This window comes from Marmota marmota, unplaced genomic scaffold (genome assembly GCF_001458135.2).
Source record: "Marmota marmota marmota unplaced genomic scaffold, marMar, whole genome shotgun sequence".
NCBI lineage: Eukaryota > Metazoa > Chordata > Mammalia > Rodentia > Sciuridae > Marmota > Marmota marmota.
Genome location: NW_025999932.1, coordinates 42,876,913 through 42,891,454, shown reverse-complemented (window position 1 = coordinate 42,891,454; position 14,542 = coordinate 42,876,913). Strand labels below are relative to the sequence as shown.

General features: G+C 38.6%; 1 protein-coding gene across 4 annotated transcripts in view; it reads right to left on the bottom strand.

Annotated features, from left to right (window-relative positions):
• Enox1 (ecto-NOX disulfide-thiol exchanger 1) overlaps positions 1-14,542 on the bottom strand; it is a 443,331-nt gene that overhangs the window by 339,738 nt on the left and 89,051 nt on the right. Inside the window, exon 1 of one of the 4 annotated variants that reach the window (XM_048800958.1) lies at positions 1,243-1,320. The exons of the other annotated variants lie outside the window; for them this stretch is intronic. The gene's annotated coding sequence lies outside the window, so the exon portion shown is untranslated. Of the gene's footprint in view, positions 1-1,242; positions 1,321-14,542 lie in introns of those variants that run through there. 4 annotated transcript variants of the gene reach the window in all.

Here is a 14,542-nt window from a genome sequence, read left to right as displayed (position 1 = left end):
GCCTAAAATAAGCACGAGGAAGTGTTGTGTACTTTCCAAAGTAGGGGAGTGCCTTAACAGAAAAACTGTGGCCTTCAGGGACTGTGGAGGCACGGGGTGAGTACATCTAGGTAGCTGGGAATACTTAAAAATGTAGATTGCCAAGGAGTTAGCCTCTCAAACATCTCAGACTCTTTCTGTTTATTTAAATAAAACAGTGTTTACTTATTCTTTGCTCTCAATTAGTAAACTGAATCAGCTGTTACCAGAGAAGTAGCATTAATTCTTAACTTAAGAAAGTTATGTTCCAGAAGTTTATCTCCAAGGCAAATATTTGAAAAGAAAAGCTGCCCTAGAGGATGGACAACTTTCCAGGCTGGTCTCTGCAGGCCCTGACCATGCGTGCTGTGATGGGGAAGCAGAGGCACTGCACTGCTGTCTGTCACATCTTGTCACTCAGTGAGTGTCTGATGAATGCCACCACCAGTCCCTTCCAAGCTCTATGAGAGGGGAAGGTGAGGAAAAATCAGCAAGGTCTCTCTTCTCATAGGGCTTCTGCTAGTGCGGGGAAGCACAGGGACAATGGACACAGCATATAAAAATAAACAGTGAAGGAGAGGACTTCCCGAAAACAAAAGAGGTGCTGTCATGGGACAGGCTGCTCTGAGGAAGTGATATCTGGATTGAGAGCTGAATGATGAGATAGAAGATAAGTGGCAGGACGTCCCAGGCAAAGGGCCAAGCAAGAGCAAGAGCAAGAGGAGGCTGGGAAGAGCCTGCTTGGCGAGTTCATAGAATGAGAGGAAGGCCGGCGAGCCAGAAACAGGGAGGACCCAGGGAGCAAGCCAGGGAATCAGGTTCTAGGCCAAGAGGAATTCTGAAGTGCAGCTTTGAACATGAAACACACATCTCCCCCTTCTTTCTGTGGGCTGAGAGGTGTAGTAGAACCTTAGTTCACGAAACAAAAATGTGTGGGCCTGGGGCTCATTCATCCTCATGGATCCAGAGTGGGACCTTGGGATCCCAAGAGCTAAATGGAAGACAGTGAAAGGCTTGGGTGTGGAGTCACCAAAGGGTTTACAGATCCAGTACCCACAAAGACACACTTTGGGGACTGGGGGATTTCCATCCATTGTTAGCAGAATCTTCCTTATTTTGTCTGTGAGCTTCCAAATTAGCACACTAGTCAAAATCACATGGGGATGGCAAAAAAACAAAAAGAAAAGAAAGAAAGAAAAATCCATGGGCAGGGTAGGCACATACCAAGACGAGGAGAACTAGGAGCTGCTGGCACTTCATCAACGTTTATGCTAGAAAACAAACAGACAAACGAAAACATGACATCACAGTAAATGTCCCTTAGGACCAACTGATAGAAAATGATTCTCACCTGTTATAGCAATTTTAATGAGCTTTTCAGTTTTATTTGTTGGCCTTGTTTTTAAATGCTTGATCTTTATAACTACCATACATATTACAGTAGCAAAATAACTTGTGACTGATGATAATTAAGAATAGGAAGTTTAAGAAATGTCTGCTTTCCTGAGCCAAGTTTTAAATGTTTTTGCTACAAAAATTGTGTTTTCTTATACAGATTCTGGATATAAGTAAGTTGCTCTAGTGTTCACATTTTTTCCCCATTTGTTATTTATTAGCATGAGTTAATATGCTCATTTATATTCGACACTAGATTTTTAGAAATTTCTCAATGAGGTCATAGTGCTATCTTGAAAAGCATGATTATTCCATGGTTGTGAGGGGTAAAACTCAAATGAACTTGGCCACAAATTCTAGGCATTTTGAAGATTTCAAGTATAGTCATCATAAGGCAAACCATTAATGAACGCCTAGGCCAATGAATCTTACACTTGCTATATAACATGAACTCTATTATACTAGTACTTCTAAGGAATATGGGCCCCCCAGGGTAAATAATGTCTTTTATTTCTGGATTTGGACTATACAAAGTATTATTTTCTCAATGTCAACACTGTGTCTATCTTTTGATAGAATTTTTTTAGTACATTTGCAATAATACAGAAAGAACACTGTTTATTTGTGAAATAAACTGTGATTTATGAAGGACAAAAAGCTAAGGCTAGAAGATCATGGAATTACCTGGACTAATATCGACAAAGAAAAGAAAATTATAAGATGCTGTCCCCACTCTCAGAAGGCAAGTTCTATGGGATGGTTTCAAAGTTAATGGCCTACAAAGACCCCTGTGTTAAAAGGCTTAGTCCCCACAGAGGCAAGAGAGGTGGTGGAGCCTTTAATTGGTGGAGCCTAATGTGAGGTCTATAGGTCACTGGGGTGTGCCCTTGAAAGGTATTGTGGGACCCTAACCTGTTCCTCTCCCTGGACCCCCCACCTTGTGATGTGAGCAGTTCTGATCCATGACATACTCAGGCCATGAGGTGCTGCTTCATCAAAAACCCCAAACAATGGGGCCAATTAATCATGGACTAGACCAAAACCATAAACCATAACATAAAAACTTTCTCTTTATAAATGAATTTATCTCAGACATTTCAATTATGTAAAGCCCACAGTACAGGTCTTTGGCAAGTTTAATATTTTACTGAACTATATTTGTTTTTTGTTTGTTTGTTTGTTTGTTTGTTTGTTTTTATTTTTTATTGTGGGTTGTTCAAAACATTACAAATTTCTTGACATATCATATTCCACACTTTGATTNCAGTATGGAGATTTCTTGGAAAGCTGGGAATGGAGCCACCATTTGACCCAGCCATTCCCCTTCTTGGTCTATTCCCTAAAGACCTAAAAAGAGCATGCTACAGGGACACTGCTACATCGATGTTCCTAGCAGCACAGTTCACAATAGCAAGACTAGATGCCCTTCAATAGACGAATGGATAAAAAAAATGTGGCATTTATACACAATGGAGTATTACTCCGAATTAAAAAATGACAAAATCATAGAATTTACAGGGAAATGGATGGCATTAGAGCAGATTATGCTAAGTGAAACTATATTTGTATTTTAAATGTTCATGGATGTGAAAGTGCTTTGCAAATTATAAACTAGTGTAAAATGTAAAGGTATGTGATTATTATTTTTGGAGTTGGTTTACTTTTTGGCAATTCTTGTGGCTAAAGCCCTACCTATTATTATTTTTTCAATACAGCTCCAGACCATCTAAAATAAGAATAAGCTGAACAATCTGACCTTTTCAAAGGAGAGACAACCAATGGAAAATGTCACTCCATCCAATAAATCAATTTGTTCATTCATAATTTGAAAAAAATGCCTGTCTGATTGGTCCCTCCACAAACTTTTTAAAACTCACTAAAATGGATGGAGGGAAAAAACAATACAAGTAAAACCACATTAGTGGCCTGGAAAGCTTGGAGTAAAATCCAGGTCACAAAATGCTTAACAGGAAGGTATCAGAACATATTCATTACACTTTGAAGAGTTAGCAAAATAACATATTTTTATACAATGTCAGCATCAAGAGCTTTTTCTCCGCATTAGCATTTATTTTTTAGTCTCATTTTACCTCTATCATTGTTTTTTAGAAAAGGTGATCTCCAGCCTGATGACTTCAATCACTCTCCCTTTTATCTAGCCTTTCTATAGTAGCTTTAAATATTTAATGTTTTAAAATGAACAAAAGCATATCCAATAAATATACTGCTTGCCAAGAGGCATTTGTTAAATTTTTTTTAAATTACTTGAAATGATTAATGTAACTCTCAAAGATTGTTTTACCTCCATTTTGAATGAGAATCACAAACGTTCATAATTTAAAGGAAAGGTACCAAGGTACAGATAGGGGTTTTTGCAGAGGAGGGATCATTGCTGGATCTAAGACTACACTGCTCCCTCCCCACTGTCTGCAAGAATGAGATACAGAATGTATAAATTAGATTTGTAAATCATGATAACAGGAGTCAGGGTATGATCATGTAACTTTGAATATCTTTGCATTCAACAACCTAGAAACCCCAAGCCTGATAGTTATTGAATCACACACATATGCCTTTTCCTTGCATTTCATTTACAATAAACTTTATGGCAGAATATTTCAATTTGTGAAATCTAGCCAGACTGCTCCCTAATGAGACTACAGCCTGTTTGGGTTTTAAAGCTTTCTGACATTTAAAGAGGTTTACTGTGGGTCTCTAAAAACCACAGAAAAGTGCCCTGCTACAAAAATGTGGACCTATTATACTTTCAAATCATAATATGAAAAATCCCTAAGCGATGAATCTTTCTTTGTGATAGAATAACACTCTTTTCTCAATTCTTTGACAAGTGGAACTGTTATTTATAAACTTGAGTTACATAGGGTAGTATATAACTAGTGCCACAATATTTTGATAAAAGATGTCAGATAAATGATTTGTGCCCAAAGACTAATCCAGAAGCCATTTTCCCTTCCCAACATAAGAGACCTTCTCCAGCAGCAAGCAGGAAGCAACACACTGCCTGTTAGAACAACATTCATTAAGAACACACAACATTTGACTTAAAATTTTAGCTATGCCAAAGAGGAGCTGTCTTCAGCCATTATGTCAGCTGCCCTCAGAAGAAAGCCAGAGAGTCCCCAGGCCATTTCCATCACTAAATGAGAGAAAAAACGTACTTTAACCAAACCAATGTCAGGCTGATAACCTCCTCCCAGAAACATCATGAGATTGGCCCACTCCACTTGAACTTCTAAGGGTCAAATCGATCACAAGTTGAGAGAAGAAAGCCACACAAATCAGATACCAAGCTCCAAAAAAGTACACATCCCCTACACAGTCACCATTCTTTCATCTCGGGCAGGTCCTAAAACTCCAGTGCTGTGTTTCTCTTGGTCTGCCAAAATTCAAGTTCTTATACTAATTTGTTGTTTTGTGCCTATTAAGTACAATTATTATTTTCATCTCCTCAATCAGTAAGTTTTTAAAATTCACTCTACTGACGCTAGGTAGAAGAAGGCAAACAGATTTCATTTCAAAGCCAATAGCTTATCTATCAGTACTGGTATCCAGAGGTCTAACAAGGAGAATTGGGAGGCTGGGCATACTGGGAAAGCACAATCTAATGACTTCATGTTGTCCACCACCCATGGGTGCAGGCCAGTCAAATCCCCAGAGCTTACAATATGTGTAGAAAATCAATAAATATTTGTGTTTCAATATGTTTCAATGAATGGTTTTATGAAATATGGCTGAGGTCTCTTTGGAAAAGAAGCTTTACAAAAACATAACAGATACTAAATAGCCGTATGTCATTAAATATGAATATATTCCTTCTTTCATTCATCCATTCACTCACCTTTCATCTGAAATACTTCAACAGCCTTTCTATTTATTTATTACTTATTTATTTTTGTTTATTTATTTATTTATTTATTTTACAATAGAGTGCATTTTGACATATTGTACACAAATGGAGCACAACTTCTCATTCCTCTGGTTGTACATGGTGCAGAGTTGCTCCATATAATATTTATACACATATATAACATATGTGTATATAGGGTAATAATGTCATCAACAGCCTTTCTTAAAGGGTTTTCCTGCCTATAGCCTTCCCCCTTTCTCAGTCACACTGCTATGAAACTAGAGATTTAAAAAAAAAAAAGCCTCCAATTCCTCATTTGAGAGATGAAGGTGTTCAAATGGATAATCTCTAAAGTCCCTTCCAGCAATCCTTAAACATTTGTTTGCTTTGTGTACATGTGCATATCAGAGAAGTAGGAGGAGCAAGAGTCAGACATATCTTAGAAGCCAAAGGAAGAAAGGATGCAGAGCAGGAGTAGGTGATTGACAGTGACAGTCTAGTTAGGAGAAAGTTCTCCTAGAAATACAAAGAGACCTTTGGCTTATCAAGAGCATACCCTGATGGATAAATGAGAATTGCTATATAAAAACAAAAACATATAGATACAAGGATATCCAATACATATAAATGTAATAACAAAATAGAAAATCAACCTTAAAAAAAAAACAGAAAACTCTCACATTCCACCAGCCCTTCAACGCTTACACAAGCTCCCCTTCCCCACTAGGTTATAAGATTTTATTCCTCTGGACCTATACTTTCCGGGGTGGGGGTGATGAATAACCAGAAAATGATTAAAACCTATGCTAAAAATTGCTTGGCTCAGAGAACAAAACTTTGACTTAACCAAGCTGAGGACAATAGTATATTATTTTGCCCTCTTGCTCCTTGGACAGCACTAAGCCCTTTCCAAATCCAGCATTCCATACACCACAGGGCTTAAGTGTGGAAGGTTCCAGGCTCTAGTGCAATGATAGAAAGGATGATCCAGGGCAGTCACAGCACTCCTGACAATCATCTGATTATCAGTGAGCACCTCGGGGATCAGAGTGGAGAAAGCAATTTTTTTTTTTTTTTTTTTTTTGCTGCTGTTGTAAACAAACATCTCACTCAGCCTTGCCCTGGATTCTTCCACAGGAAATCTCTGCTCACCTACCTTTTGAGACACACAAGGTCTCCAACAGCCCTCTCCAGAGGGAGGGCAGGATGTGTTTTGTGCAGTGCATCTGTTGCCATGTACTCCACTGTGGCAACCATGAACCACAAGGGCATAGCTGATCTACCACAGCTCTCAGCTTCAGTCCCTCTGGAATCTATCTCTGCTGTTAGAGGGATAATTATCTGGTTATCCCTGAGGCCAGTTCTCACAGTTTTCACATAAAAATCACCTCTTGCATAAGACATGAAATTTAAAATCATCCCTTCATAGATATCATTGAGTCACTCTGTTACCTCTGGGACAGATATAAATTATGCATTCTTTGATTCTCTTTAAAATTTTAGAGGCACATGGGGACAAAGAAGTATCTCACTGGTACTAAAAATATAAGACATTCCAGAAACAATATCATGTGTGATATTAACTGCTACTATTCCTCCAAAGGTTCCCTGCTTGGTCAAGAAAATCACATAAACCATGGAAAACTAATATCAAGCTTGCATCCTAATCACTGTTGATGACAAGGACTCACTAAATGTCATGTCTTCATGTCCACATGCTGTCCATTTTTCTTATCTCAGTGACTTCTCTTTTCACAGGACTGATGTTCCTCTATGAATTAACACCCAATTTTTCTAGCATCCCAAAATACCTATATTAGAACCCCTTGCATCCTTGTTCCCCTCCTTCCTCTGATTCCATGCCTTTGCATCAAAAGAGTTATTTGAATGTACCAAGGAGACAGTGCTTTATGAATCCTCTGGAGCTAGTTTGATTTTACCTCTAGATGCTTCCAAGACTCACTATTGTCATGTATTCCTATTTCTGAGAGGGTATGACATTGTCAAAATTAGCAATGGATAAAATGCAATGGTTGTCACTGCAAGAATAAAGAAATGTGTGCATTCTCATGCCCTGCCACAATGATGACCTACTTCAGGATGCATCTGTTCAGTAGTAATGAACTATTCTAGATGTAAGCTGGCAATACAACACCCTAAGTATGTCCCCCAGTCACCCACTGAGGGCTATGGATGCTCCTTCCATGGTCCATGTTCAATATGAACGTGGCCAGTTTATTTTTTTTCCATTATCATTCAAATAAAGAAGTGTTCCTTAAGGATTTAAACCTGTAGTAGTCTGTAATTTGACTCGGAGGCCTGGTAACTTCAGGATAAATTAAAGAACAGTACCCAAAACTCCAGACCTGCCAGAGAAGTTGATTCGATTCTCTGACCTTCACGGCTGCTGGAGGAAGTTTGAGGAAGGCCCAGACTTATGGGAGAAGAGAGATGAACTTCAGGATCCAGCTGTAAAGGCCTCCGGAGGCAAAATACATCTCACAGTATTAATTTCTCAAGCTAAAAATCAGAAGCATTTGAAATGACTGCTCCCCCAAACAAGAGGGAATATCACTGTTCAGATGCTAAAATGTGTGCCACTGTCACCAAAACATATGCCAATTCTGTACAAAATGCCTCTAAGCCCTTACCTAATGAGGTTAGTGACAGAGATATGGATGACTAAAACAGAAACTGAAACTCAGAAAGAATTTTGTTCATGAACTGCCATATTTCTCCTGTCATTTAACCAATTTTCCCCCTTGAAATTCCAGCATGGACTGCAAATCTTCAAGGCTAATGCTCCATATGACAGACTAAGTGCTGTTTAAAATGTAATAATATATGTGTCAATCTGATGGGAAAATAACAAGAGGCCAAGGAAGGACTTTTCAGGTAGGCAGGGGTCCTAAAAGGTTATAAAGATGACAGTTCAGAAAGAGAACTACCAAATAGCTTTTCCAATCCAATTAGTGAAAGTCCAGTATTGTCAGCAATTTCTACAAATGAAAGGATCCTTCCAGCCCACAAGCTCAATGGCATATACCCACTCAATTAGCTGACCTTCAATGTACAATACATTAGTTTCCACTAAAATTAATGTTTTGGGTTAAAATCAATGCTTAGAAGACATTAGTGGAAATGATTTAATGTGTATGTCATGAATACTATTTCTAGAGTTTTCAATCTTTGTAATCCACTATGCATCAAAATTGTGAGAGGCAGAACACTCAGAATTTGAAAACTCCCACTGCTAACTTAAACACACATTTTGTTTTCAACTTTAATCCCAGTCAGGGCATCCATGCTATTTAAATACTTCTCATGCTTGAGTGGTTGGTAAAAAGAAACCACTGCTCTCATACATTCTCAATCATAGAAGGGAAACGTCCCCAGGAACCGCTGTGGGGATGTTTATTACATGGATTCAAGGCAGAGATGTGGGGTGCAGACAATGGAGGTTGTCAACCTCTCCTACAATGATTGGCAGCTGTATTGGGAGACTCCAAACTGTCCTCTAGGTGTGCCTGCTGAAGGTTCTAGAAACTGTGTGTCATACTGAAAGGCAACAGAATGGGAAATAGGCTGGCAAACGCTATACGTTTTCTTTCCTTCCCTTGTGGAAGTTTCTCCAAAGTAAAGCCTAAACAGAAACAAGACTAAGAAAATAAAGAGTGTCAGGAACACACACAGTAGCCTGGATCCAGAAGACTCAGGAAAAGCCTCTTCTAGGACCGTTCAGAGTCAAAGAGGACAGGGACAGTAGCAAAAGAACCAACAGCTTACTGGAGAGAAGCCAAAGAAAGAGACCCAAATGTATCCTCAAAGCTCATTGGGCTAAAGTTGACCTAAAACTGAATATAAAATCCATCTTAAGCATCTATAATTAAATAACACTAAGTTTTAAGAGAAAAAAAATTATAAGTGTCCAGTAAGGAGTGAATCAATCACTTGTCCCTTTAACATTTAACCTTATGAAAATAGACCCACACAGCCTCCTGAAGGAGGCAAGACCTGCACAGACTTGAGGAGGACTATTAGGAAGTTTGGCTTCATCCAGTACCTTAAGTCTCAGTCCTTTTTGAAAAAGGAAGAAAGCACTACCTGCTCACCAGGTGAGAGATTAAAGGAAGGTTTGCCAAAGGTACATGGTTTTCATACAACAAACCAGGTAAATACTGTTCCTTTCTTTGCCCTCCAGGCCCAACTCCTGACACAGGGAAAATAGGTCAGCCACACTCTGGACAGTACTAAGTGACACAGGAGATTTCATTGGGAGTATTCCCATATTCCTTACAGCCACCTGAAGTCAGCTGTATTAAACTATTCCTAAGATGTACCCCTAGTCTTGCTGCTGACCTACCCATCCTTACACTCCTCTTAAGAGAAGAATATTACAAGATGCTATTACATGGTAGTTATTAAAAAGCTCCTATCTACCCCAATGGCTCAAAACAGCAGGAGGAGGATTAATACCAGTGGAACAAATAAAGATTCCTCAGTAATTTGGCAAATTCCCATCTGTAGTTCTCCTCGTCCAATAAACTGCCTATCTGGCCACTTAAAATATGACTCTAGGTTCCTCCTCTGTAAAGTGGACCCCACAAGTGGCACGACAGTCACCTTGGTGATAAGGAATGAAGGTATGTGCCTGCACTGTGCCTAAGAGGTTTCCTAGGAGAGAATTCATGAAAGCACAATTTAGGAATATATTATAACATATGTTTCTAAAACCTAAAAAGAAAAAAAAAGCATTATAGTTTATGTTCTATTGCAATGTACTGACCTTATGGTCTAAGGTGAACTTGTGACAAAAAATAATGTACCAAAAATATTTTCTTCAGTTATAAACAAAACTGATGAAGAAATATTAAGAGTTAAGAAAATGAGATCTTATGAACATGCAGGGTAATTGTCTAAGAAATGCATACCCAACCCCGTCACTTCCCTGCTTCCATGGGTAAAAATTCCTTGATGTGGACTTGTGCCATAGAAAGACAGAAGCTATTTAAAGGTGTTAAACTGGAAGGGGAAGGGAGCATGTAATCACTCCCTCTGCTTTTAAGATGCATTCCTCTTGTCACTCAGGTTTTTGCTTTCTCTGGGAAACTGTCCCACACCTCACAATAAGGTCAGATTCCCTTGAATGCAAAAATCTTGTAGGGCACTGCAATTTTTCTTAACATATATCACACTAGAAATAATTATTTTTAATCTCTGACTATCCTCCTTGATCTATGCTGACCAACAGGGAAGATAGTAGCCACAGGCACACAGAAAATACGTCTAGTTTAAACTGAGATGTGCTCTTGCGTAAACCACATCAGATGTGGCAAGACTTAATAATATGTTATCACTCTAAAAGGAATGTAGCCTATCTGGCACCTTGATTTTAGCCCATTGAGGGCAATGTGCATTGGAGCGAGAGTATGGGAAGAACAGACAAACTCTAGATAGGGCAGAGGGGTTGGAGGGGAAGGGAGAGGGTATGGGGTTATTAATGATGGTGGAATGTGATGATCATTATTATCCAAAGTACAGGAATGAAGACACAAATTGGTGTGAATATACTATGTATACAACCGGAGATATGAAAAAATTACGCTTTATATGTGTAGTAAGAATTGTAATACATTCTGCTGTCATATATAAATAAAAAAAAGAATAAACTTAGGTTAGAGCTTGTAAGTCATTAGTTGGTGATAATTTTCATAGCAGCAATAGGAAATCAACACATGTGGCTATTAGAAAGTTTAAATTTCATGTGTGGATCATATAATGTAACTATCAGCCAGCTCTGGGTTAGACTATAAACTCCATGAGGGCAGAGGCTTGTCTATTTTGTTCATTACTCCATGTCCTGAACCCAGGACACAGATGGGTACTTGTGGTCAGTCCAAAATATAATAAATGAATAAGGCAATTTAAATAAAAAGTTCTTCTCCCTACAGAACTTTTAATCCATTCATTATTCCAGCAAAAAAAAAATTACTTTGAACCAGGTACTATGCAAGGTGCCAAGGAAATAAATATAACAAGAAGTAGTTGCCAGAGGCTATGGGGAGAAGAGAGTATGGAAAGACTGCCAAATGGGTATAGGGTTTCCTTTCAGGAATATGAGAATATTTTGGAACTAGATAGGAATGGTGGTTGCACAACACTGTGAATGTACTAAATGTCACTGAATTGTTTACTTTAAATTGGTTAATTTTATGTTCTGTGAATTCACCTCAATAAAAATAAAATAATAATAAAATAAACAAAAGTATGGCATGGTCTCTTGTCCCTGACCTCAAGGAGCTCAGTGCAGCCAAGAGAAGTATATAGGAAAAAGCATGCCATAGAGCACTAGAGGCCTTACGCCATAACACTGTATCCAGACCATAGCTGCTTATGCGAAGGCCAAGGGGAAGGTAGGGAATGAGGGTAGGTTAAAGAAACAGTTGTTGGGGGTGGGGGAAGATTGAAAGGATAAAATGGATTAGACTATAACCTCCATGAGCTGTTTTAGCCAAATCTTCAAGATGAAGATGCAAACTGTGGCAGAAGGAATATTCCAGACAGAAAGCTAACTTACAGCATCCCTGGCTGACTTTTCAACCTCTTGGCATTCTCAATTAATTGACAACTGTCTGCTTCCTTGTCCCTATCCTGATTGATAGTCCTCACAGAGAAATCCTTGCAGCCACAGTTACCGTAGTTATCCACAATTACAGAATCCATGGAACAAAGAGATGTTTAAAATGAGAAACTACAGAGAAAAGGGAATGGGAACCAGAGACGTGATTGATTCTATGAACAATCCAACAAAAGATGTGTGTAATATGTAATTAGAGGGAGGGAGAGAAACAACAAGCACTAGGTTATATTGGACTTTATCTGACTGCACAGGACAGCCCTTTGAAACCATCAGGCTTCTGATTCAAGTAAGATGCATAGATCTGAAGACAATCTGGGAAGAACAAGAGGTCATCAAACTCATACCATAGACATGAAGATAGATGAGACCCAGCTGGCTTCTGTTGAGTCTGGAAATGTCAATAAAATCTTGTCAACTAAGAGATGGCTCAAATTCAACTGTATACTTGATATAAAAGAAGAGGCAACTTGGGGAAAATGTATTTGTGTCCAAGAGGATTGTGTTTCTAAAATTTTTAAAACTTTTGAACACTATTATTTCTAATTCTTAATAATAATGAATGAAATTCCAAATACTGGTTTTCAGTTCAGCTATTACTAAGAAAGGCCTTCCTATCAAAAGCAGCATCATTTAAAAGGTACAACCAAATCACCTTGCCTTAGCACCTCCTGATCATTACCTCCACTTTCTAGCTATCTTTATGTTTTTCTGTTTATAGCTGTCTATGCCTGCCTTCTCCCTCGACAATATAAGCTCCATTAAAGCCCAGCTGGTATATCTTGTGCACTGCTTTATCAGCTACCTCTATAAGATTGCCAGCACTTAGTAGGTACCTTTGCTGATATTAATGGTAAGATATTCGATTATTATTGTCTTAACTTTATCTTGCCTCCTATTTCCTCCAGCAATGATTTCCAGGACTATATAACTTGAAGATTTGTTGGTTTCATATTGTTTCCAGTCGTTCTGCTACATTTAATGGGTATTCTACTGTTAATTAAAAGCATGGGTCCAGAAATCCTATTGCCTGCATACAAATTCTAATTCCTTATTTTCTTCTAGTTATGTAACCTTGGGTAAGCTACTTAGCCATTCTACGGCCTGATTCCTGTTTTGGTGTGGATCTGGATTGTGCCCCTAAAACCCCATGTTTTGAAAACATGGTCCCCAATGTGGCAATGTTCAGAGGTAGGGCCTGAAGGAAATGGTTGACTTGTGAAGACTATAACCTCATATGTGAATTAATCCACTTAATGAATTAATAATTTGAATAGACTCGTGGGTGGGTGGTAACTGTAGGCAGGTAGGGATGGAGAATGTAGGTCACTGGGCATGAGCTTGGGTACTAAATCTGCCCCTGTGTTCTTCCCCTTCCCCTCCCTCTCCCTCTCTCATTCCTGCCTGCCATGAACTAAGCAGCTCTCTTCCACCATAACCTCTCTCCATGATATTTCTACCTTGGAGCCAGCTGGCCATGGACTGAATCCTCTGAAATAATCAAAATAAACCCTTCCTCTTTCTGAGTTGTTCTTGTTAGGAATTTTGGTCATAGTGATGCAAAAATTGACTAATATAGTTCCTTATCAGTAAAATCAAATAATTAACACTTACTTACCTAAAACTGTATAGACTATTATCTAGGACCTACTAAACACTCACTGTGTGCAAATTCCATAATAGGTTGAAGTCATGGAGGAAGAATAGTGGCTTAATAAAATGAAAGATTTTCTGTCCTCAAAACAGAACAGATGGTTTTAGGAGTAAGATATCTGCACCCAAAGGTGTTCAAACAGAGACTTAATTTTCAACTTTGCTGGAGATATGGGAAGGAGGATTCATGTATCAGAAAGTAATTTACATTAGATAACATTCAACATTACCCTTCCTAAGTTTCCAACTCTAAGATCCTAAGATACACTATCACTGTAAACTGAGGCTCAGAACTACACACCACAATTCTCAGGCCCAAAAACAAAGACTTATTTCAGTCTCCGATATTCAACAGATGCATTTCTACTATTTTCACAATAGAGCCAGTGTCTTCTCCATGCAGAAGATCTTCCTGTGACCTCTTACTACCGCTGCCTCTGCTCCCTATTTCCTATGAAATCACAAGGAATCAGGGGTAGATAAACATGGGACATGAAACAGGTGTTCATGGAGACAGAAACACAAAGAGCTATGCTTGCTTAGGTGGCTCATGCATGATTGCTTCAAGAGAAGCAAGAGCATGCGTAAAGGGGAGAAATTGCTAACAACATGAGATCTTCAAAAAATCTCTAAAAAATACAAAATAAACAGTTGTAGTTATTAATTAGAAAATAAAAATTTAAATTAACACAAATACAAAAAAAAGCCCTATTAAGGATAAAGGAAACTGGGAACTAGGTGACTTCACCAAAAGAAGTGTCCTAGAATAGGGAAGAGTTCAAGATGCTCTTCAAAATGACCACGGATATGAACAGCAAAGAGCACAGAGGTAGGGCTGTGAGTGCTCTGTGCAGGGGTGCACCTAGGTGCAAGCAGCTGGTGATCCTGCCTCTTCTGAAGGAAAGAAGACCTAAAAAACCTAAGTCCAGGTTTAGACTGAGAGAATGAGTCAGGGGATTTCTAAGTCTACA